General features: G+C 35.5%; 2 pseudogenes across 2 annotated transcripts; one reads left to right on the top strand and one right to left on the bottom strand.

Moving 5' to 3' along the window:
* The first annotated feature begins 3,050 nt into the window (after nucleotides 1-3,050).
* Nucleotides 3,051-23,509, top strand: LOC143598103 (proteasome activator subunit 4-like; annotated as a pseudogene). Its single transcript, XR_013147049.1, has 34 exons — nucleotides 3,051-3,170; nucleotides 3,248-3,360; nucleotides 3,451-3,573; nucleotides 3,661-3,766; nucleotides 4,350-4,515; nucleotides 4,554-4,715; nucleotides 4,770-4,837; nucleotides 4,938-5,040; nucleotides 5,343-5,367; nucleotides 5,475-5,691; nucleotides 6,648-6,882; nucleotides 6,966-7,100; nucleotides 7,184-7,321; nucleotides 7,401-7,619; nucleotides 7,715-7,870; nucleotides 8,378-8,454; nucleotides 8,556-8,764; nucleotides 8,860-9,067; nucleotides 9,156-9,235; nucleotides 9,749-9,866; nucleotides 18,567-18,737; nucleotides 19,368-19,535; nucleotides 19,625-19,668; nucleotides 19,761-19,803; nucleotides 19,893-20,035; nucleotides 20,399-21,374; nucleotides 21,743-22,018; nucleotides 22,098-22,193; nucleotides 22,265-22,443; nucleotides 22,561-22,642; nucleotides 22,734-22,858; nucleotides 22,927-23,019; nucleotides 23,123-23,276; nucleotides 23,373-23,509. The product of XR_013147049.1 is annotated as a proteasome activator subunit 4-like (transcript).
* Nucleotides 23,288-25,231, bottom strand: LOC143598113 (putative amino acid permease 7; annotated as a pseudogene). Its single transcript, XR_013147052.1, has 6 exons — nucleotides 25,159-25,231; nucleotides 24,891-24,977; nucleotides 24,741-24,802; nucleotides 24,365-24,673; nucleotides 24,032-24,258; nucleotides 23,288-23,942 (listed from the first exon to the last, which is right to left on the bottom strand). The product of XR_013147052.1 is annotated as a putative amino acid permease 7 (transcript).
* Nucleotides 25,232-26,542: the final 1,311 nt, after the last annotated feature.

Consider the following 26,542-nt stretch of genomic DNA (forward strand, 5'->3'; position numbering starts at 1 on the left):
AGTGATCAAATTCTTGGTGGGAATCATCAACTTTATAATGTTTTAATAACGGCTCAAACATTTTTAATGATCTTTTTTATGGTTACGCCGGTGATGATAGGTAGATCTGGTAATTGGTTTGTTCCTATACTCTTGCAAGTAAGGCGAGAAGCGATTCTCTTAGCCGGCATACCTACCCAGTTGAAGTAGATTCTTATTTTTTATAAATCAAAACCCCCTCCCAAACTGTACAAGCTTCTTCCAAAGCATACGGCTTTCTGGATGTAGATGGTGATATCTATACAGATGGATCTTATATATAAGGTATAATGAAGTACCACATGGGTGGATATATAGGAATCAAAATCTGCCGAATCTCTCATTTTATGATCTTCTACATCCTATGTCTTCCCGTTCCATCATCTGGCTTATGTTCTTCATGTAGCATTCAGACCGAATGACTCTATGAAATTACGTTGATACTTCCACATATTATGGGTAACGTAGGAGACATCTCTATTTTTCCCCCGGGGAATCTTTAGAATTACCACTGCTTAGCTTTCAATTCGCCCCTGACCATCAAATGAAATGTGAATAATCCGTCCTCTTCTCTTTGAAAGAAGGGGCGCTTCCTGTTCTGTCGGTGCTTGAACAATTTTGTCTTCTCCATATTATTATATCTTTAGAGTCAATAATTTTATATGAGGAACTACTGAACTCAATCACTTGTTGTCGTTACTCTTCAGTACATCTTTCCCCATAGCCCTGGGCTGTGTCTCGATCTCCTATGTGCGAAATCTAAGGGACTTGTTCCTATGGAGATTCCCCTTGGTCTAATTCCACGCCTTATGATGAAATGGGAGTCGGCGTGGCGTAAAGTGAAGATTGAGGGAAGTAGAGAAAAATTACCTTCTGAATAATTGTGTCCTAAATTTCCAGAATTGGGTCGTAATAAAGGATATAATTGACAACCCGAAGTTGCAGATTATCACTTTCCGTCGGGAAAAGTCTTCCTAAATTCATACCATCCTTTTTTTTATGTGGGACTACAGGTTGAACCAAAACAAAATATCTTTTTTCATACTTGGAAAGTTTCATTCGTTGGATATAGAGCCAATTTTTTATTTTTTTGTATTCTTTGGAATTTTGTTTTCCCCCTCCTGGTGGTATCAATCGAAATGCCTTATTTACAAAACTTATGAAGTTCTAAGATATCCCGAAAGCTAAAAAAAGGAAGAAGACATGTATTTTACACCATTGCAAAACCAAACTCCACATAGATTGTGCAGGGCCGCACGACACAAACACATGTTCAACTGACTCCTCTATCTCACCACAAATTGGACAAAAAGCTAGCGAACCAAGATATTCCTTTTTGTCAGAGCGTCGAAAGTTACATGTTTACTATGAAACACTTTTTTATTTTTTTAATCATATCTCATGTTAAAGGAACCATTAACATTGATAGGTTTATCTCATTTGGTACAAAACTACGTCGATTGACAAATATAAAGGCAAACAGTTTTTTTTAAATGGTCATTTGAATCACTTTTACAGACAACTGACTTATCCGATCATCTACAATCTATCATCTAGAGGAAATCCATCACATGTGAGAAAAATCCATAGCCCAATCCCAAACCTCCAATTTTTATTTTTATCACATAAGAGACTTGAACTAAGATACCTATTTTTAAAATCGAATTCTTTACGTCAACCACTTAAACCAAGATCAGATATACAAGTAAAATTTCATAGCTATTAAAATATTATATTATATTAAAATTGTAAGTAACTAACTTCCCAAGAAAAGGAAGCAGTCCAGATCAGTTGCGTTGCCGGTTGGTTACCCGTTCCCTCCCGTACGTATCCACTATTTCATTTCACAGTTGCACTCTGTCTTGCTCAGAAAGAAACCCATCACCTCTACATATACATACATATAGACACAAACACACACATTTGTAACAAAATGCATCATCATCATCGCTATAACGCCTTGCTCGCCACCACCAAAGAGAAACAATCATTCTCCGCCGTCGTAACTTCCGTCAAACAGTCCTATCCTCACTCCACACTCAAATATATTTCACTCATCCACATGTAATGTAACCTCTAATTATTATTACACTCTTAATTCGACATCTGCAACTTACTGCCATCGCATGCTCCTTTATACTTCATTTTACCGCCAATTTTTTACTGTGTGCTTGTCTGTTGAAATTGATAGACTGTTTACCTTAAGAGGCTAACTGTTGCTGGTTATCTAATGAATTCAAATTTTGACAACAGTTTAGATTGCTCATTGAAATAGATAGAATATTCTAAATATCAGGTTAAACATCCACGAATCCAATTTTCACTGCTCAGAATTAATTGAGTTATTAGAATTTTTAAATGCTGAAGCTGAATTCGAATTTCGAATAAATTCAATTATTATTGAACCGAATCGATTTTTACCGCAAGTTTTGATCGTTTACTTGTTTTTTTGGCGTGTTTGTTGAAATTGATGAATGTTTTATTGAAATTTTGATGTATTATTGATGTTTTACCTTAATAGGATAACTGCTAGTTCTGTAATAAATTCAAATTTTGACAACGGTTAGATCCTTCATTGAAATAGATAGACAGATAGATAGAATATTCTAAAAATTAGGTTAAATATCTGTTCAACGAATTTCGAATACTCAGATTAGTCGAAATCGAGTAAATTCAATTCTTGAGCTCCAATTTAGCCGAATCGAATTTCAAGTTTTTCGAGTCCGATTTGCGCACTGAACAAATTGTTCTGGAAGTCAAAATCAAATTACAAATCATTAAATGAAGTAACAAGTTAAATGAACTTCAAATAAGATACAAAAGCGTGTGTGCGTATATAAAATAAAAATTTAATGCATAATTTGAATTCAAATGTCAAATCAAATCTAATTGAAAATCACAAACTCGTATTCGAATACTATATTCAGATCGAATTTGAATGTTTAAAAACTGAATATAAACAAGGAATTCGAATCGAATTTGGAGTTTTTAGAGTCCGATTTGAATACTGACACTTATTTGTTATACAACGCTATTATGAATCATGCAGGTTCATTGAGGCGAAAAGTGAAGTATCACTGGAAGATGTTACTGCTCTTGTGGAATTTGGGCTGCAAGTGTTTAATGCATCACAAGACAAGCTTTATGTTCAGGTCAATATTCTTTCATGTCACCAAGAATATGTTAATTCATTTATATACTGAATTTTAATCCTGTTGTAAATGATTAGGTGAGATGGGGAAATCTTCTTGCGTACTTGCTTAATAGTTTTCACAAGAAGTTGACTTTGAAAGTCAACTGGCGTCCGTTCTATAATACTTTGGTTCAAACACACTTTACAAGGTAATATATCATATGACTCAAACACACTTCAATTATATAAACGGGGACAAATTGTTTTATCTTGATTATTTTTATTGTGTGTATGTTCAGAAATACAGGACCCGAGGGATTTAGGATAAGACGAAGACATTTTGAAGCAGTCACATCTCTTGTTCGTTCTTGCAGAAGATTCTTCCCTCCAGGTTCTGCGAATGAGATATGGTCTGAATTTAGGTAAAATTTTGAACTTCATAATGCTAACTAAAAATAACTAAAGTAATACTACTTTGTGTAATGAAATTGAATGAAATTGAGTTTCAGATCTTTACTTGAAAATCCATGGCATAACTCCGCTTTTGAAGGTTCGGGATTTGTGAGCCTTCCTTTTTCTTCCTACAAATGTTAATAATCGGGACTTCTATTCATGGTATTTATGGTTTTATATATGTTTATTTAAACGAACCCAATGAACATGAACAGAGTATGTTAGTATTTGTTCATTTAAATTTAACCGAACATGAAAAATTAAACGAATGTGGTTTTCTTGTTTGTGCTTGTTCGCTAAGAAATTAACATGTTCGTGATTGTTCATGTTCGTCCGTGAAACAGTTAACGTACGATTCACGAACGTAAACGAGCGAGCGTAATTGAACATAGATGAATGAGCATAACTGAGCTAATTTAATGTAAATGTGAACAATGTATCGGGACTAAAAAGATTTTAAAACTAAACTAAAATTTAATGTTCCTAAAAAATCTAAATGAGTGTATTAGTGAGAACTTACATGAACAAACGAACATAAATGAGGAAGCAAATGAAAATAGGAGAACGAGTGTTCACAAACATAAATGAACAAACGAGACATGTGTTCATGTTCGTTTATTTATTAAATGAACCAACGTAAGCGAACGAGTTGCTGAACGTTTGGCTTGTTACATGTCTATGTGTATTCTATTATTTTATTTATTAAATACTGAAGCTGTTTAAAAACATTCTTTTGTCATGACAGTGAGTGGATTGACGCGTGTATTTTTCAATTGGATTCTATATCAAATTGCAAGTTTTGGAACAGCCAATGGGCTGCTATTATGGCTCGTGTTATTAAAAACTACAAATTCAAGAACTGGGAGGATCTTTAACCTGAAATATTTAGTCGGTTTCTCAACATGTTTGAGGTACTTTCAACATGTTTGACTATAATTAAATAAAAAAGATTGTAATGGTATTATAATCATGTATGGCAAGTGGCGGTGGGGCCTACCCTTTTTCCATTGATGTCCCGGAAAATACAAGTTTCCTGTTTTTCAATAAATCAAAAACTCCAGCTAGAGCAATTGCAAATCAATTGTAAGATTAATATGCAAGTGATAAAAATGTGTTTTTTAATTTATATTTGGTCATTAAACAGATTTTTTTTTTGTTAATGCAGGTTTACTTGTTAAGGCCTGGTAGCTCGGCTCAACAACACTTTGACAAATTGGTCAACCTCTTAGAACAGTTTGTTTTCTAATTTATAGATTTTGTTACTTTGTTACGTGCAGTTTCTATTAATTTGTGATCATAGTTTGTGTATCTAAATGTTTGAATTTTATTGCAGATATTATCATCCTTCTAATGGTGGTCATTGGACAAAATCACTAGAGAGATTTTTGTTTCACTTGGTGTATACCTTTAGAAATCGTTTGCAACGAGAGAAAAGAGTAAGAATTTCCATCCACTTTTTGGCGTCTTTTTTTTTCTATTAATTGTCTGACTTTATATGTAAAAATGTGTTTGTATAGGAATCCGGATAGCAATGAACAGATTGGATTCTGTTTAGGTCAACCAGAAAGGGAATCTTTTACGCCCTGCTTGCGGTGCGCGCATATAATGTATATATGTGTGAACCCTTGGGTGGGCAAAAGTGAAATTGCACTAATTTTGACGTTATTTTACTAACCTCGTGAAAATAACGTTAAAAGTGGCGGAAGGTTAATCAGGCATCATGTGGTGGCGTTGATAGCCGAAAGACATGCACCGATCAGCTGGTTTCCCGATGATTGAGTGTTATGTGCCTTATGTCCAAGGCTTGATGCAAAACTACTATCGAGCCGGGGGTCTCACCGGAAGCAGCCTCTCTATCCCTATGGGGTAGAGGTAAGGCTGTCTACATCTTACCCTCCTCAGACCCTACCATAACCAGAAAGGGAATCTTTTGTGAGGACTGTTCTGAAATTAATTGATCGTGGTCAATACAACAAAAATGAAGACCTTTCTGAAACAGTTGCATCAGCAACTTCTATTTTGTCTTATGTGGAGCCCGCTTTGGTTCTCCCCTTTTTGGTGTCTCGTTTTCATATGGCGTTAGAAACGGTTAGAGAAACAATAACATATTTTTCTGCAAGTTGACTTTGACCAAATTGACCTGTTTGACCTTTCCCCTTTTTGCTAACTTTTTAATGTTCACCCAAATGACCCGTTTGAGATACTACAACCCAAACCAAACAAAACTGTAAACGGGTCCAAACCGGTGAGGCTGGGCTGGAATTACATTTACATATTCAACATATTTTATCAAATTGTAACATATTTCAGTAAGCTGACTTTGACCAAGTCGAACCATTTGACCTCTTTGTCTTTTTAGCTAACTCACCCATTTGACTCGTTTGAGATGATCAAACCCAAATTAACCCAAAATGTAAACGGGTTGGACGACGGGTCCAAACGGGTTAGGCTGGGCTGGGCTTACCTATTCAACAAATTTTGTCAAATTATAACATCATATACAAGAATTGACTTTGATCAAGGTGACCCGTTTGAGCTATTTATCTTTTTAGCTAACTTTTAAACACTCACCCATCTGACCCGTTTGAGATAATACAACCAAATAAACCTAAAATGTAAATGGATCCAAATGGGTCAGGCTGGACTGGGCTTACCTTTCAACATATTTTGTCAAAATGTAACATATTTCTTCAATTAGTTGTCCTGTTTGACCTCTTTCTCTTTAAGCTAACTTTAAAATGTTCACCCATCTGACGACCCGTTTGAAATAATAAAGCCCAAGTCAACCCAAACAGGTTGGGCTGGGCTTACCAATTAAACATATTTTTGTCAACAACATATATCTTCAGTACGTTGACTTTGACAAGTCGACCCATTTGACCTCTCTCATTTTTATCTAAATTTTTAACGTTCACCCATCTGACCCATTTGAGATAACACAATTCAAAATGCAAATGGGTTGAAATTGCCACCACTAACCCCAGGTGCTGTATCCAGTGGTTGTGTGATTGAAGTTTTACTCTTGCTGGTTTTTATCTGGTTTGATGACAGCAACACATCAATTGAAGACAGCTGTAACGTCAGTGGCGTTTTCTGGGCGATCATTATTTTTGAAGTCATTATCTGCTTCAAAATTGGAAATAGATGATGTTAATGATGCTGATATGTTTCGTGATCTTTTGATGATATCTTTGAACAATGCATTGCTCGGGATGGATGCCAATGATCCACCCAAAACCTTAGCAACTATGCAACTCATCGCCTCCATATTTTCCAACGTAATTACAAACATTAATGCATAATATTAAAAAGTTGCCAATTTTTTTGAAAATATATTCATTTAACTGAAATGCCGATTCAGATGACAACATTGGATGATGACGATAAGGATAATTTGCCATTCATGCCTGCAGAACAGATCTCAGAATGGCTTGATGAGTTTCTATGCTGCCTTTTTTCTTTGTTACAACACTTGGAACCTATTAGTGTTTTGTGAGTACCCTATTTACATGTTTAGCTCTTCCAATTTGGAACTTTTGACTTTTGCTCCTAAGTTTAGTTTTTGGTAATTCATTAAAGAAAATGATGACATGCTGCACAAATGAAGATGCTCACTCACCTGCCACATCCGGAACATTCTTAGTTGAGGATGGCTCTCAATATTTCTGCATGTTGGAAATATTATTCGGAAGGCTTTCAAGATCCTTGTACAACCAGGTATAATCATAATCTTGCTTATCTGGACTAAAAGATAATTTGTTCCATTATAAATATTTTATTTATTTTTACTGAATAGGCTATTAAAAAAATTTCCAAGTTTTTGAAAACAAATATTCTACCGGGAGCTATTACTGAAGTTGGGCTGCTGTGTTGTGCTTGCATACATTCAAATCCAGAATTGGCGGTTAATCAAGTTGTTGAACCTCTTTTATCTTCTATTATATTAGCTTTCAAAGGAAGTCCTCTCACAGGTTTGGGTGGAAGTGGAAATTTCACCAGCCAATCTTTGAATAAGGTTTTTGATTTGTAATTCTTTTAATAATTTGTCGTATGCTTGACATTCATCTTGTGTTGATACTTAATTTTAATATTTATAATGAATATTTTTAGGCAAGATTGACACTTTCTCCAGCCCTAGAAACATCAGTAGAGTACCAGTTGAAGGTGCTGTCAATTGCAATCACTTATGGTGGTCATTCAGTTCTCAATTACAAGGATCAGTTTAAGGAGGCCATAAATTCTGCCTTTGAATCCCCATCTTGGAAGGTTTTATAAATCTCTTGGATTTATGGTTGTGCATGGTCTGTTTGAGTCATTTTCTGGGTTTATGAAAACTGTCCTGTTTCAGTTTTTCGTTTTTTTACAATGGGTTCGTTCGGTTTTGGTTTTTCAGTTTTACGGTTTAGGCTTGAAAATTTTGGGCAAAAAAATTGTACATAATGGATTTGGGCCTGGAAGTTGGGTCTAAATTGTACAACTGGTGATTGATTGATTGATAATTACAAATTTAGAACTAAATTTTTGGTCTACACCATTTATTAATTTCTTATAAATTATAAATGACTTAAAGTCGGGGTTTTTGCAGTTTTTAATTGACAACAAAACCGAAACCGAACAGAGAAAACAATTTTTTAAAAGCTTAAAGCCAAATCATTGGTTTTCTGTTGGGTTTGGTTACGTTTCAGTTATTTCGGTTTCGTGCACACCCCTAATTTATGGTTCTTGGGATTAAAGATTTTCATATTTTTTTAAAAAAAATTCATAATTTGACAGGTTAACATAGCTGGAGATCAAATTCTGCGGGCCCTACTTGGATGTCTGATTCTTTACTATCCTGTTGATCAGTACAAGTAAGTTTAATTTATCATATCACTAAGATTGAATGAGTTTCTATTACAATGTGAGTGTCTCAATAACACAGTTTTTGATGATATGCTGTTTGACTTCACAGGTCTGATTCACACCATTCTTCAATGACCCCACTGGAGGAATGGATTAGTAGTAAAGATTTTTCAAATGATGAAGTGCTTACAGGGCCCACGTGGCATATCCCTAGCGCTGAAGAAATTCAATTTGCTAATGAGCTCCTAAACCTGCATCTGGAATCAGCTTTAGAGGAGCTTCTGAAAATATCTCAAGATAATATTCACTCTGATCCAGGTTGACCTCAATGACTAAATTCTTGTTAAAGTATTAATATCTTGTTTTTGAAAATATATAAAACTATATGGATTTCCATTTGTAACGTTGCACAGGAAGTGAAAAAGATCACTTGAAAGTGACTCTTTTACGAATAGATTCTTCGTTACGAGGTGTTTTGTCATGTTTGCCTGATTTTATACCATCTTTCAAAAATGGGAAAGTTGAAGATCCACCTTTCTTAATTGCTGGAGCAACGGGGCCAATTGTTGGTAGAACTGGGTTGCGTGAAAAAGCTGCTGATGTCATCCATGTAGCCTCCAAGTAAAGAATTATGTCCTCCATTTACCATTTATTGTATTTTCTTTCTTTTTTTTTTCATCTCATAGTTATATGTCCGCATGGGTTACAGATACTTGCTTGAGAAAAATTCAGATGACAGCATTCTTTTGTTACTCCTCATTCGCATTATCGAGGCTTTGGGGAACTATGGTAATGTACACTCCAACCATATTATTTTCACGTATGATGGGTCAAACAAATAAAACAATAGCTTAAAAGTGAACTGGACAAGTGGTTAAAACAGGTCAAAAGCCTATTTTAGTGCATAAAACCGCACAAATCATTTGCTCGAAATAATAGCTTATCACTAATATAATATAAGTTTCTGTGATCATAAATGACACCAGGAGTGTGAATTTCTGACACGACATGAAACTAACACGAAATTCCCAGGTTTGAGTTTCGTATAGACGGGTTCGGGTCAGTTTCTGGTCAAACCTGTTTAGCTAAACGGGTTGCGTTCGTATCAATCCGTTGGGTTCTTGAGTTGACCCATTTCACCCAATTTTTTTACTTTATTTTATAAATGTGTTTTATGTCATATATTAAATTGGTTGGGTATTTTATGTCAATATTTAAAAAGTCTTAAAAGAGAAATTGTTATAAGATTTTATAGTATATACATTTGTATCTTTTGTTATAATTGACCAATTTGCTGTACAGGAAGTGGTGAATTTGAAGAGTGGAATAAGCATAGGCAGGCTTGGAAGGTAGAATCTGTTGCCATTAAAGAACCTCCTATTAACTTTATTGTGCCATTTAACTCTAAAGGAAACAAAAGGTAAACTTTCTTAAATACATACGTACTGACATACTTTTTGTTGGGTTTCTATGGATAATTAACACTTAGTTAACCATTTAACTAGTCACAATTAAGGCGGAAGCGTGATATTTACAAACTAAACATATCTATCCATATGTTTATATATATGTATATCTTACAAGTTTATATAAGATAAGTTCATGAACAACCTAGTTCATGCAAGTATTAAGATTACCAATAATCTATTTATTAGAAACCCGAAGCAAGGATCAAATGATACGGAAAAGCTAAACTATCAAAGCTATAAACACTTACATTCTTAACCCTTTAAGATTGTAGTTGATGTTGAAGAAGATGATGATGTTGATGCTAGACTTTCAAAGGAAAATCCTCAAATGGAATATACCCCGAGCCTCCAACACACACCGAGCTATGTTAGGGAGCTTGAACACCAAAAACCCGAGACCCGAGCCTCTTCCTTTCTTTGGCCGATTACAAGAAAAGAAAAAGAAAGAGTGGTGGTGCTTTTTTTTTGGTTACTTGAAAGTTCTCTTATATTCTTGATCATTATCTTTTTATCATCATATCCATCCATCCATGATGTTAGGTATTAGGTTAAGTAAATAATACTCAATCTATACCAAATACATGACAAGATTTGACCAATACATTGGGGTGTGGGGCCCACCCAAAACCGGCCCCAAATATATTATTTTTTTTTTTTTTTTTTTTTTTTTTATTATTTATTTTATACTTTATAAAATATATAAACACCCCATCTTTTATAATCCATTTTATAAAAGAACACATAGTTAAATAATCATTCCAATAATAATTATTTGAATAAATAAATTAACCAATTAATTTATTTAACACTTTCAAGTAAATATTCAGAAACCCGATTTTCTGAATGTGTCGTGTTCTGTATTTGTCTTATAGATCTTATCTCAACAAATACATAATTGGTGTGTGTCTAACTCGTTATTGGGTATGACCCGACTTGGATCAAACACGACTAGCCACATTAACCTAATTATGTGTCTCGGGCATACGGTATTCCAACAATCTCCCACTTGCACGTGACTCATAAGAAGTTAAAGCTAATGGTGAATACCGCCTAACAACAGGTCACCACCCCTAGTGTGTTTGACTAAGTGCCATTCAATAACATCATCCCCTTCAAGTCCATACTTGATATGATATAGGTAAGTCTTATCACTACATCCCTTTGTTACTAGATGTCCTGTCAAATCGAAGAGACACAGAGTGATCATTCTCTCAACGATTCAACTTAACAGGCCTTAGACATCTAAACTCTCAACACATAAGAGGAACAAATCCCATCTTGACTGCATACATCCTCGTTGACATCTCATATAATATCTGAGCTCTTTCTTACACGTCATCGTGTTACCGAAATAACAAAGAATAGAGTCAAGATATCAGACTTGATGAAAAACCAGATCCGATATGCATCTCAGGTCAAAGGACACAATGATACTCGCCTTTACTCAAGGATTACTTATGATCAATTGCACTAACTCCATGCAGTGATCCTTGAGAGCGGATCATGTCCAATATTTGTATCCCACAAATATCTATGAACCTTGGTGGCAAACCTATGCCCTATATTCATCACATGAATATCAACCAATCCGGGTTCATAATAGTCTTAACTTCATACTTGTTCCCACAAGTATGATCGACTACGGACGTTTAGAACAACATAAGTCATTCATGGATTAAACATGCAAATATAGAACATAACTCATTGAATAATTAAAACATAATTAATTTTCATGAGATACCCATTACATTCGTTCTTATACAAACACTAAATACAGATTAAATCCACTCACTAGAATACCGAAGTCCTAATGCACAAACATGACCCTCATGCTTTGGCCTATCGAGGAGCTTCGTGAGTGGGTCCGCAATATTTTGATCGGTATGAACTTTATGAATACATATCTTTCTCTTTTCAACTTCATCCCTTATGTAGTTGAATCTGCGCTCAATGTGCCTCGTTTTCTGATGAGCACGAGGCTCCTTGATCTGTGCAATAGCACCTTCATTGTCACAGAATATCTCTAGGGGCTCCTGAATGGTAGAGATAATCCCTAGATCCATGATGAACTTTTTCATCCATGCAGCCTCTTGGGCTGCCATTGAAGCGGCGATGTACTCAGATTCTGTAGTGGATAACGCGACAACATCCTGCTTCGAACTCTTCCAAGAGACAGCGCCTCCATTCAAAATGAAGACATATCCCGACTGTGATCGAGAATCATCTCGGTCAGTTTGGAAACTCGCATCCACGTAACCCTTTACGACGAGTTCCTCCTCACCAGACCCATATATTAAAAACATATCCTTAGTCCTTCTAAGGTACTTTAATATATTCTTGACAGCCATCCAATGACTGTCACCTGGGTTGTGCTGGTATCTACTCGTTATGCTTAAAGCATACGAGACGTCCGGTCTAGTGCACATCATTGCATACATAATAGATCCTATTGCCGAAGCATAAGGAACATGCTTCATCCTATCCTGCTCTTCCTTAGAGCTAGGACTTTGGGATGAGCTTAACACGGTTCCTCTAGGAATAGGTACCAAACCTTTCTTAGAGTTTTCCATCCTGAACCTTTTTAGGATTTTATCAATGTATGCACTTTGATTAAGTCCGATCAATTTCCTTTTTCTATCCCTATAGACCTTTATTCCCAAGATATATGTCGCTTCTCCAAGATCCTTAATTGAGAAACGACTACTTAACCACGTTTTAACGCTTTCCATACTTGGTATATCATTTCCAAATAAAAGTATATCATCGACATACAAAATAAGGAACATGATTATACTCCCACTAGCCCATTTATACACACACGCCTCATCACCGTTTTGGACGAAACCAAACGCTTTGATTTCTTCATTAAAACGATGATTCCACATCCGTGATGCTTGTTTCAACCCGTAGATTGATTTCCTTAACTTACATACTTTATCAGGATTAGATGGATCGACAAAACCTTCAGGCTGAACCATATGGACATCTTCCTCAAGATATCCATTTAGAAAAGCGGTCTTGACATCCATTTGCCATATCTCATAATCAAAATGAGCTGCAATGGCAAATAATATCCTGATCGACTTAAGCATCGCAACCGGCGAGAAGGTTTCATCATAATCAATACCTTGAGTTTGCGTGAAACCTTTTGCGACAAGTCGAGCTTTGTAAGTATCTAAATTTCCATGCATATCGGTCTTCTTCTTGAAGACCCACTTACATCCAACCATTTTGGAGTTAAGTGGACGATCAACCAATTCCCAAACTTGGTTATCGTGCATGGATTGCATCTCGGCGCTCATGGCTTCAAGCCACTTGTCACAATCAGGTTGTGACATAGCATCTTTGTAGGAGATCGGTTCATCCGAATCGACCAAGTAGCAATCATCCACAAGAAATCCATATTTCTTGGGAGGTCGACTAATCCTATTAGATCTGCGAGCAACGTGTGTATGATCAACCATTTGATCACCTTCAACATCCTCGTGTTGAAAGCTAGTATCGACCAACTGTGTATCATCCAGTGATTCTTGAACCTCTTCAAGTTCCACTCTCTTTTCACTAGGTCCTTCCATAAGGAACTTAGTTTCTAAGAAGTATCCTTTGCGTGAAACAAACACCTTTTGTTCACTAGGATCATAGAATATATATCCTATATCATCCTTTGGGTATCCTATGAAGATACACCTGATGGATCGAGCCTCAAGCTTATTTGGGGTGTCACGTTTAACATAAACTATGCATCCCCATACCCTTAAATATGAAAAGGATGGAACCTTTCCATGCCACACTTCATAGGGTATTCGATCCACCTTTTTGGTCGGGGCCATATTCAAAATACGAGCCGCTGTAAGTAGCGCATATCCCCAAAATGATGGTGGTAGTGAGCTTCGTGCCATCATTGATCGAACCATGTCCAACAGTGTTCGATTCCTCCTCTCGGATACTCCGTTATGTTGAGGAGTACCAGGAGGGGTGAGCTGTGAAATAATTCCACAATCTCTAAGATGACTTTGAAAAGCATCACTTAGGTATTCGCCTCCTCTATCGGAGCGGAGTACCTTGATTGTTCGGTCGAGCTGATTTTGTACTTCATTTTGAAATTCCTTGAACATTTCAAAGGCTTCATGTTTGTGTTTCATTAGATACACATACCCATATCGACTAAAATCGTCGGTAAAGGTAATGAAGTACCTTTCACTATTCCTACTAGTTGGCTTGAAGGGTCCGCATACATCCGTATGTATGATACCCAACAAGTCCTTAGCCCTTTCATTTGTACCTTTGAAAGGCTCTTTGGTCATCTTGCCTTGAATACAAGATTCACACTCATCAAACGAACCTAACTCATTTGTTTTCAAAAGACCATTCTTTTGGAGAGTATTTACACGATTCTTGTTTATGTGTCCAAGACGACAATGCCAAATGTAGGAATCACTCAAATCCTTTTTGAGTCTTTTAGTGGAAGTTTGATATAATGAGCTATTTAAGGTATTGTCATGAACCAATTCATAAATACCGTTGTTTGGTACAGCTTTAAAATAAAATATACCATTAGATGATACATGCATTTCTGATTTTACAAATTTAAAGTCAAAGTTACATTGTCTAAGAAGGTGCACAGAAATAATGTTCCTAGTCAAACTAGGAGCATACAAAACATTTCTCAAAACAACTTCCAAACCACTTGGAAGCGATAAAGTGAAGTCTCCTCTAGCGACTACGTGCACCCTTGCACCGTTGCCCATGAAAAGACTCACTTCGCCCTTCTTTAAGTCTTCATTCCTTTTGAACCCCTGCAACCAATTGCAAATATGAGTTCCACATCCGGTATCCAATACCCATGTGTTAGAAGAAATAAGATTTAGCTCAATATTAATCATAAAGACATTACCCGAGGTATGCCCCGCATTCCTCTTGTCTCTTAGCTCCTTTAGGTAGACCGGGCAATTGCGTTTCCAATGTCCGGTCTCCCCACAACCAAAACAAGGATCATCCTTATGACCCCTCGGTTCCATAACCTTTTGTTTCTTTGCCATAACCGGTGATTTGCCCTTACCCTTAAGATGCACAGGAGGACCCTTCCTTTTTGCTACCTTAGCCTTAGGATTGGGCTGAGATCGAATCTTGGATCTACCTTCATTGATCGCAAACACGGGTAAAACCCTTTTACCCATACTCGCCTCGGCTGTTTTAAGCATCGAGTGAAGTTCTCCAATGTTTTTGTCCCACCCGTTCATGTTATAATTTAACACGAATGTGTCGAACCTTTTCGACAAAGAGTTAAGGATCAAATCCGTTGCTAACTCTTTTGAGATGGGACAATTGAGCTTGGCGAGGCGATCAATGTAACTTTTCATCTTAAGTACATAAGTTGAAACTGGTTGATTATCATCCATTCTACATGCATGCAAGGCTCGAACCGTTTCGAACCTTTCAACCCTCGATTGCTTAAGGAACATTTCCTTAAGTTGAGTAATCATGTCGTACGCATTATGGTTTTCGAAATCCTTTTGGATTTCGGGAACCATAGTCGCCAACATGAGGCATGACACTTGAATGGAATCTTCCGTGTGTTTGACCCAATTCATGTATTCGACCTCAGTTCCCTCTTCCGGTTCGTTGGGGATAGGTGTTTCCAAAACATGATATAATTTTTCTTGTTTTAGAACAATCCTTAAGTTTCGGAACCAATCCGAAAAGTTATTGTGGTTAAGACGGTCTTTAGCGAGAATAGATCGGAGAGATACGTTTTGGACGTTAGGGATTATGTTGTCGTCGACGTGTGCGGCCATCTGCAGAATTTTAATTAAGTTCATTTTAGCGTTTTACATATTTTAATTATTAATACCCTTTTATATATATACCAAATATAATTAATAATTAAAATCTAGAATCCAACGATAAACCCGACTCCGGTTAGGTGACCTTTTTCCCATTGTCGGTTTATCAAGGTAGTTATTCATAACAATTGCAAACCCTTTTGCAACTTCTAGAGTTTATGGGACCGGTTCGAAATCATATTTCGTGTCGGCATGTTTATCCCATCAACACCTATTAGACCCCATGCTTGGGTGACCCTCTTCACATGGTTCTAATTTAAGTCGTCCTACTTGTATCAACTTGTAATATTAACATGCAAACGGTTAGGTGACCTTTTTCCCATTTATATGCCAATATTACCTCAACATATTAATTTACTCTACGCGGTTAGGTGACCTTTTTCCCACTAAGAGCTTACTAATATGTTAAGCGTTAATACAAAAGGATGGTGTTTAACTTGTTATCCTTAATTTCAAAAAGGGATTTTAGTTTTAATAATTCTAGTTATAAAACTCTAAATCATGTTCTAACATGCATTTAGTAACATGATTATTTTGAAATCATTTTCAAAATTCTAATTTATAATAAAACCATTTTATTATGGGCGTGAGACGGCTAGTTAATAAATCCATTTTATTAAACTATGTGTCACGTAATTACCGATAATTATTAGAACCCGTTTTATGCTTTAATTAATTCTAAGTGACGAAGTTGATATCCTAATATCTAACAACCACACAATCAAACAATCAATTAACAAGCATACATAATTATACTAGACACGAGCCACTAATTTAGACCACACTTGTTAGCCGAAACAAGTGTGTGTCTTAGGTCCAATCCTAAGGGACACATGACACATGGATGTTGTAGCTCCCACTCGATCCCGCATCCAAATGCTTCGAGCATCTTCTTCAACCTCGTTGTGATCCATTGGGTTTGAACTTGGGCCTTAGCTTCCATAAGCTTCCATTTGGGCTCATTGGGTGGGCTTAGGTCCATTTGGGCTTGAATCCCTTTAATGGGCTTGTGAGACCCATTATCACCATACCCGGCCCAATAAGGCCCAAACTTCCAATTTTGCAATCTTCTTTAATTTTACAAAACCAAATGTCCTAATACATTTTTTCTATAAAATAAAGATATTACAAATAATCTATTTATTACATACCCATATGAATAAATAATTACAAAATAGCCCCTAATTAATTATTACAAACCGAAACTTTGAATAATTAACTACAATCACAACATCAACCACAATCAAAATTCCATTTTGGTCTACGGCTCGGTCTAGTTTTAACAAACATAACCCGTTATGTCTTAGGAACCCATTCCAAAACCCCTTGACCTTATCGGGCCTAGCCCAACCCATTTGGGCTTGACCCAATAACATGTTTATGGGCTTCGGCCCATATGTCCAAAACACATGGGCTTCGGCCCAATAGAAAGTTTCATGGGCTTCGGCCCATTTAACCAAAAATGGGCTTCGGCCCATTTACTCTTTCCCTTTTTTTTTTTTTTTCGGTTAGCCCATTAACCAAAACAAGTGGGCTTCGGCCCAATTTCACCCGAAATGGGCTTCGGCCCATTAACCCGGTTTTATATATATTTTTTTTTTTTTTTGAACAAAGCCAAAATAATAACAAGATTAAATACAAAAAAAATCATGCATGTTTATTTTTGTATAAAATCTTTCAAGGGGAAAAATATAAAACCGAAAACCCGAAGCTTAGTTTCCCGTATCCCGGCTCTTGATGCCATTTGTTGGGTTTCTATGGATAATTAACACTTAGTTAACCATTTAACTAGTCACAATTAAGGCGGAAGCGTGATATTTACAAACTAAACATATCTATCCATATGTTTATATATATGTATATCTTACAAGTTTATATAAGATAAGTTCATGAACAACCTAGTTCATGCAAGTATTAAGATTACCAATAATCTATTTATTAGAAACCCGAAGCAAGGATCAAATGATACGGAAAAGCTAAACTATCAAAGCTATAAACACTTACATTCTTAACCCTTTAAGATTGTAGTTGATGTTGAAGAAGATGATGATGTTGATGCTAGACTTTCAAAGGAAAATCCTCAAATGGAATATACCCCGAGCCTCCAACACACACCGAGCTATGTTAGGGAGCTTGAACACCAAAAACCCGAGACCCGAGCCTCTTCCTTTCTTTGGCCGATTACAAGAAAAGAAAAAGAAAGAGTGGTGGTGCTTTTTTTTTGGTTACTTGAAAGTTCTCTTATATTCTTGATCATTATCTTTTTATCATCATATCCATCCATCCATGATGTTAGGTATTAGGTTAAGTAAATAATACTCAATCTATACCAAATACATGACAAGATTTGACCAATACATTGGGGTGTGGGGCCCACCCAAAACCGGCCCCAAATATATTATTATTTTTTTTTTTTTTTTATTATTTATTTTATACTTTATAAAATATATAAACACCCCATCTTTTATAAACCATTTTATAAAAGAACACATAGTTAAATAATCATTCCAATAATAATTATTTGAATAAATAAATTAACCAATTAATTTATTTAACACTTTCAAGTAAATATTCAGAAACCCGATTTTCTGAATGTGTCGTGTTCTGTATTTGTCTTATAGATCTTATCTCAACAAATACATAATTGGTGTGTGTCTAACTCGTTATTGGGTATGACCCGACTTGGATCAAACACGACTAGCCACATTAACCTAATTATGTGTCTCGGGCATACGGTATTCCAACACTTTTGACCGATGGCATCATTCTATATTTTCTTAGTTTATATTTTTTTTTCTTTCATTTCAGGCCAAGGTGGGCCTTAATTGACAAAGCATACATGCACAATACATGGAGAACATCAAAATCATCTTATAACTTATACCGTACAAGTAAAAACGCCTCTCCTTCAGAAAATTTGGATGTTTTAGTAAACGACCTTCTTAATCTATGCGTTCATAGTTATGATACCGTTCGCAAGTGAGTTCTTTTCTAGTTTTCTACACACCCAAAAAAGTATTTTAATAATTTTTTTTAATTAGTTTTAACTTAATGTAACTGTTTTTATATTTGAGTTAATTACAGAAATGGTCCCTGTGGTTTCGCCAGAGTCGCATCTTTGGTTACTAAGTTCTAAGAGTTGCAAGTTTGGGTTTTATGGTTTTGATTTTGTAACAAGTTTGGGATCTAAGACTAGCTTCAGTTAATTTTTCTGTTAAATTCATGTAAATTGACCAAAATACCCTTTGAACTTTTAAAAGAATATTTTCGTAATTACCTATCCAGGGACTGCAAAGGAGAAAGATGGGTTATTTATTTATTTATTATTTTTTTTTACTTTTTGAGAAGTTTGAATTTAACTTATCTTTTCTTAAGTTACACAGATAGCCCCTGTAGTTAAAATACGCTAAATTACATGAATGGCCCTTAGGTTATAAAAGGGTATTATGGTCATTTTATAAGAAGGTAACAGAAAAATTTATGAACATGCTACAACAAAACCTAAACTTGCAACATTTGGAACTTAGACCTCAAAGGTGTAACTTGGATCAAACCATAAGGACCATCTGTGTAATAAGTTATTCTAATTTACATATTGGTCTTCTTCAGGCTTGCTGGGAAATCACTTGCGAAATTGATCAAAAGATGGCCATGCTTAATTGAAAAATGTGTGCTTACACTCACTGAGAATTTAGAAGCCCAAGCTCATCAGAATACACTGTTTTAGGTTCTTGTGCGGTTGTTGGAACTCAAACCGTTCTCAAGCATCTTAATTTGGTATGTTAGTTTTCATTATATTTCAAGGAGTTAAACTTTTAAGTTGTGCCTTCCATTTTTCTTGCTTACTTGATTTTATTTAAATACAGGAACCAAAATCTCTCTCATCTTTCCTACTTGGGATTCTTTTGAGGCAAGTGTATATGATTATTCAAGTTTTGAATATTATTGTTGAATCTGGTATTCGTGTGACATTTAATTTCTTTTTTCATTTTTTGCTTTCAGTTCTCAGCATGAATCCTTAAAATCCCAGAAAGCTATCATTGAGGTATATGATTATGTCTAGAGATGGTTTTATCGCATATTTCAATGGTTTGTATCTTCTGACTTATACTACTTATTTGCCAACATCAACAGCTTTTTTTCAAGTACAACGCCTATTTTGAGGGGGTCTCTAGAAACATTTTCAAGAAGTTGGAAGACCATTCTGGGACAGACTTTGCAGCTTTGCTTTCTGAGATTGGTTCAGTGAATTTTGAGTCAAGTAACTTGCATTGGAGGTATAACTTGATCGTTCATATACATATGCATGTGCATATAGGGACGCATTCTTTTCAATACCAGTTTTATGTTGAGAATTGCGAGAACCGCATAAAGCACTTGCACAGTTGTACGTTGTGCAGTAATGATTTAATTAGATAGTGGGTAGGCGGTTATGTAATCGTCTTCTGTATAACACTTAAAGCAAGGGATACGATTATGCTGTACTTGCAGTTGTCAACATATTTCTTGGTTCTGATTTGAACACTCCCCTTATCAATATATGTTTTTCTATGTATGTATGTATGTATGTATGTATGTATGTATGTATGTATGTATGTGTGTGTATAGTTGTGCTGAATTTGCTTAATTGTTTCATGTAGGTATAACTTGATGGCCAACAGGGTTCTACTGTTGTTGGCAATGTCATCTAGAGACGAGCCCAATTTGTCATCAAAGATTCTTAATGAGGCTGCTGGTCATTTCTTAACGAATTTGAAAAGTCAACTTCCACAGGCAAGAATTCTAGCAATCTCTGCTCTAAATATGTTACTAAAAGAGTCAACTTACAAAGTTTCATCAGTCAATTCACAAGAAAATACTAAATCGTCACTCGAAGGCACTTTAAGTAACATATTTCAAGAACAACGATTCTTTACTGACACTTTTGAAAGCCTCTCTAATGTCCATATCATTAGCGACACCGAAAACTCGTCTTCCAGGGGCAATAATGGAAATTCATCATTTCAAAGCATTGTAGACAAATCAATCACCCGTTTCTACTTTATTTTTTCATCTGCATGGCCCCGCACACCTACATGGATTTCTTCATTCGCAACTGATACTTTTTACCCAAGTTTTGCGCGTATATATAAACGTTTAGTTCAAGAATGTGGTGCCGTGGTTCTACTGTCGCTAAAGACTGCCTTAAACGAGTTTGTCAATGCTAAAGAGAGATCCAAACAGTGTGTTGCTGCTGAGGCATTTGCGGGCTTGTTGCATGCTGATGTTATTGGGCTTGTGTAAGAATGGGATAATTGGATGATGGCCCAATTGGAGAATATTATTCTTGCACCATCAGTTGACTCAGTTCCTGAGTGGGCTGCTTGTATACGATATGCGGTTACGGGTAAGGGTAAATATGGAACAAAAATACCACTTTTAAGGCAACACATTTTGGATTGTTTGGTTAATCCGTTGCCCCACACGGTAACCACAACGGTTGTTACCAAACGCTACTCGTTTCTTTCGGTGGCTTTGATTGAAATCTCGCCTGCAAGAATGCCTTTATCAGAAATTCAGATCCATTATAAACTGTTGCAGGAGTTGATGGATAATATGAGTCATCCTACTGCCCATGTGAGTTAACATTTAATAATAATCTTTTTGCAACTTTATGACTTGTTTTTGGTAGAAAATTGGATATAAAGGTAATCGATTTTGGTCAACTTTTCACCCAAACTGAAAACCATTAAATTTCAGAACTTTTCAAGTTAAGGTTAACTTTTTGATAACATTGACCATTTTGACTTTTTTATGACTTTTTAGAAGTTATTGTTTATATTATAACGTTGACCATGTTGACCTTTTTCTTACCTTATACTTGGAAATCAGTTGACCTTAAATCTGAACATTTGTAAATTGAATTTGTTTTTACTGGGCTAAAAGTACTTAGTTACTCTGACTATGACTATAAGTTTGACCAAAGCAGCCTTATATGTCAACAGGTTAGGGAAGCAATTGCTACTGCACTTTCTGTATTATGCTCAAATATTCGGTTACATTCATCCGTTAACAAAGATTATTCATTTGAGAATGGGAAACATACACAAATTGGAAAGTATGCTGGTAGTTGGGACCAGATTTTACTTAAAAAAGCATCAGAACTTGTAGTAGCAATTCAGAATGCAAGTCCTTCTGATAGTTTGGATTATTTAGCAGAGACAAACACACTCTCGGGGTCAGATAGTAACTCATCAGATGATGTTCAATGGATGGAAACGGTACATCATAATGTTTATTAACTTATTTTGTTTTAGTTTTATACATGTATTAGTAATATCTGGTTTCTTTTTTGTGTAGTTGTTCCATTTTGTTATCTCGTTAATGAAGTCTGGGAGATCTGCATTCCTACTGGATGTTCTTGTGGGGTTTCTTTACCCTGTGATCTCGTTGCAGGTGTGTAATTATATATATCTAATAATAGGAACAAAATAAATATTAATAACGATATATTTGTTATTTTGAAGGAAACATCAAATAAAGATTTATCAATATTAGCCAAGGCAGCTTTTGGGCTTTTAAAATGGAGAATATTCACAGATGATCATCTCAGAAAGGCGGTATCGATTCTTCTATCTTTAGCAGAAGATCCTAACTGGCGGACCCGATCTGCAACTTTGACTTTTCTAAGGACCTTTATGTACTGGTATGCAGTTCTTTTTTCTTCCAAATTTAATGTCCTTATCATCGATTAAGATGTGCTTTTTTTTTTCAAATTATTGATGCCTTTGGAACCGTCATTCTGAATACTCAATTTTCACAGGCACACGTTCATTCTTACTGATGACGAGAAACGGAAAATATGGAAAGCAGTTGAGAAGCTTCTTACAGATAACCAAGTAGAGGCAAGTTTTCATTTTAAATAAAGATAACTGATCATGGAAACTATAATAATTATCCTGTACGACTTGATTCTAGATTTGATGTTTAGTACAGGTAAGGGAGCATGCAGCAGCTGTATTAGCTGGCCTAATGAAGGGTGAGGATGGAGTATTATCAAAGGATTTCTGTGAAAGAGCTTATACTGAAGCTATGAAGCTTCAAACGAGGCGAAAACAAAGGTCTCCACTTGTTTCATCACATTAAAATATATGTTTGTGTGTTTATTAACTGTTATGATCAATTACAGAAGCTCAGGTGGCAGTTCTTCTTTGGCTTCCAAGCACGGTCGTGTTCTTGCTCTGGCTGCTTGTGTGTTATCTGTTCCTTATGACATGCCTAGGTACATAACTGATTTTTTTTCCTTTTTATAGTTGTCATTTCTGATACTTTTTTTTTAATCAAAAGTGTGACTAATAATTTTGGATTTTATATATTTCGTTTAGCTGGTTACCCGAGCACGCAAGCTTATTAGCCCGTTTTGTTGGTGAGCCATCACCTGTTAAATCCACTGTTACAAAAGCAGTTGCCGAGTTCCGTCGAACCCATGCAGATACTTGGAGTGTGCAAAAAGATTCTTTCACTGAAGAACAACTTGAGGCAAGATTATAATTCACTTATATTTAGTTGTTTTAACATAAAAAAGTCTTTTTTAATGTGTTTGTATTTTTCTAAAATCGTGGTTGATATTTGTAGGTGTTGGCGGATACATCATCTTCATCGTCATATTTTGCTTGATCTGGTAACTAGTCTGATAAAAACTGTAATATTCTTAGAATATATATACACTTTTCTTAATGGCGTATGACATGATATAAATAAACATTTCCCTATAAATCTACTACTCTGCACATCTGCTTGTCATTAGCTTATCTTTGCTTCAATGAGTCCTGCAACTGACCCGATAAACGCCACCACCGAAATTACCATCAGAAAACTGCTGAAAATTTGTAAAACCACCCATTTCCGGCTCCAAGTTTGCACCTTTCTTTGCACAATGTACATTTCTACAGGAAAATATATTGCTAATGGCCATAGATTTAAAGACCCTAACAGACCCAATATTTCATTGAAATAAGGGAACACCAACGCGATTCCAGTCGTTGATACGACGTATAAAGTTCTAAAACATAACCTGAATAAATTCAACTCAAAATCTGGCAAAAATGGCAGCTTTAAACGATCCGTATTCTTCAAAAGTATGCTGTCTGGGAACTTCTCTGTTAACCACCTCTCTGCATACGCGTATACCGGCTGACTGTACAGCTGTTATTACAAATAATGAAAAAAGAAAGTCAAAATTAAGATTTGACCTGAAAAGTCAAAAAAAGAATTAAGTGTTTTAGTGTGTTTACTTGATATCCTCCAATTAGATGTAGGATGATGCAAGCATTAGCAAAGTTAATGAGCCAGTAAGGTTCGTAAAACCCGAAACCGGTCAACAGGTTTCCTGGTGTATTGTCACCAAAAGCTGCATACCCAAAACACCCACACCCGAGATAGAAGAAGGTTGTCACTAGAATTGCAACAACAGAAGCCTTTTTATAACCTTGTTTTCTGGTGGGGTTGACTTCAAAGTATCCTTAAAACACAGAAAACACAAGAATATTTCTTATATTAATATTTACTATTCTAGTCAATTTTCTCACACTTGGATTACTGTTTACTATAATACTATGTCTACTAACCTGTATTTCAAGAAAAACTAGTGAATATGGATACGCGAATGCCACGTCACCGATAGCTTGAAAAGTTAACAGTAGTTTCACGGGTGTGCTTACGGCTGATGCTCCATACACGCCCCCTTCTATTTTACCATTTTGGCATTTTCTGTTTAAAATTTTATCTTTATTGGGAACTGTTTGAATGGAACTGGAGTATATAGATTTAAACCATTTGACACATACATACCGATTACTTTGGCTATACCGAGTCCAAAACCAATAGATGCGTAACAAAACGACATCATGACAGCAACAACAGATATCCACATCATGCTATGGAAATCGGGTATCTGTGACATAACAATTTGCACAACTCCAAACAAAAACATATATAGATTACCACCGTACTCGCAAGAAGCCTCATGTCCTTGGTTGTGGTAACAATTTGATCTTTGAATTGCACTGGTATCAACAAAAGCAATGTTTATGGTAACAAAACGCATTGAAATCTATCGATTCAAATGCACTTATAAGAAATTTTACCTAATACAAGTCGTGGTTGTAACAGTATAAGCAACACCCGTCCCATAAAAGTTCCAAAACTGAAGTAAACCACATAACATTGCCTGTTTTTCACCTGCATATCAATATCATGTTGGTATTCATTCACTTAACTTAGATGCTAATCCACGTGTTAGGACACAAGAACCAAGTTATCGGCTTGTAGGGATGTTTGGCATTGTATAAGGGCTGTAAACGAACCAAATGTTCAGTGAACCGTTTGGCAGGTTGTTCGTTTATTCAATAAATGAACGCACATGTCATAACAGGTGCCTCACAGTTTAGGTTTTCTTTTTCGTATAATGTGACATTGTTTTCCTTTGTCAGCATCCTAATATTACAATATAACATGTTATAAAATCCAGATAATAACGTTTGTGACTTTTTATTCATATATACATTTCAATAAAAGTGTTGTTAAAAATTCAACAAGATTGTTAAGCATACCGTTATTATCCGAACCGGTTAAAACAAATTTTTTTTTTTTTTTTTTGTTAAATACAACAGCTTTTATGCATTGAAAGAGTTGTAAAGAAACTTTTCTATGGTAAACAATACTGAGTACCTCTACTGTAAGAAGCCAAGCTGTATTTACAATAATGTAGTAAACCATTACTGGTTTTGAGATGAATCGAATTGATTCCAATTGAAACAAACAGTTGATGCCAAACGCCTCTAAACAGCAAAATACCTAATTACCTAACCGCACACAAACCAACACGATTTGGACACTTGACATGAATAAAATAAGCAATTTTTTACTTTTAAGGTCAAACTTGAACCTACAAATTTATTTCATTATGTTGTTGAATCATCAAGGCTTTTGGAAAACTATCAGTGCCAAGATCCAACCACTAAACGGATTATCTTATGTACAAAATGTCACCGACCAATCTTTTTAGTCCCCGCGTGGCGTCCGCTTATAATCCGGGTCCATTGGTTTCGTCCTGCACTCCTGCATTGACCACATGTTAAAAATGTTAACAAATCTGTTGGTAAGTGTATACCTAATTGTAATCAAAATTTCACTCTATGTCAGAATTCAACTAAAAATCATGCATCCAATTTCTTGGTTATGTTGGTATACAAATTGAATTTAGGAACAAGTTATAAAATGATGTTTTAAGATATACGAGGTCAAATTAAGAAATACATACTTGAAAGTTGAAACATTTAATAAGTGAAGATTGTTCACTTCGAGGAGGTTATAATGAATAGAAATTGAATTTTCTAGGCGTTGATTTTGCATATATACATGCACTTTTTTTTCTGTTGCAATTCAAAATTTCAAACCGACCATAATCGATTTAAACATGCTTGAATAACAACTCAAGTGTCTCCAAACCATAGTCGCATGGTTCGAGGTAAGGTCCGGTACGCGGTTCGTGTATTTCAAAAATTAGGTATGAGGGGGTAGGCTCATTCGGAACGTCAATTCGGTACGCAGTACGGTGTACTATATAGTCTGGTACATCGTATCATACACAACAATTTAATCAGATTTTTTGTAATAATTTTTATAAGTTTATAATATAAGTTAACTTAAATTTAACTTTATACAAACTTTATAATGGCTTAATGTATAAATAACATCTACAAAGTTAATAGTAAATTTTAATGAAAACTCTAGCTTTAAGGGTG

Source organism: Bidens hawaiensis, unplaced genomic scaffold, assembly GCF_021521415.1.
Source record: "Bidens hawaiensis isolate Kalapana, Puna unplaced genomic scaffold, B.hawaiensis_p1.1 tig00001842_1, whole genome shotgun sequence".
Lineage (NCBI taxonomy): Eukaryota > Viridiplantae > Streptophyta > Magnoliopsida > Asterales > Asteraceae > Bidens > Bidens hawaiensis.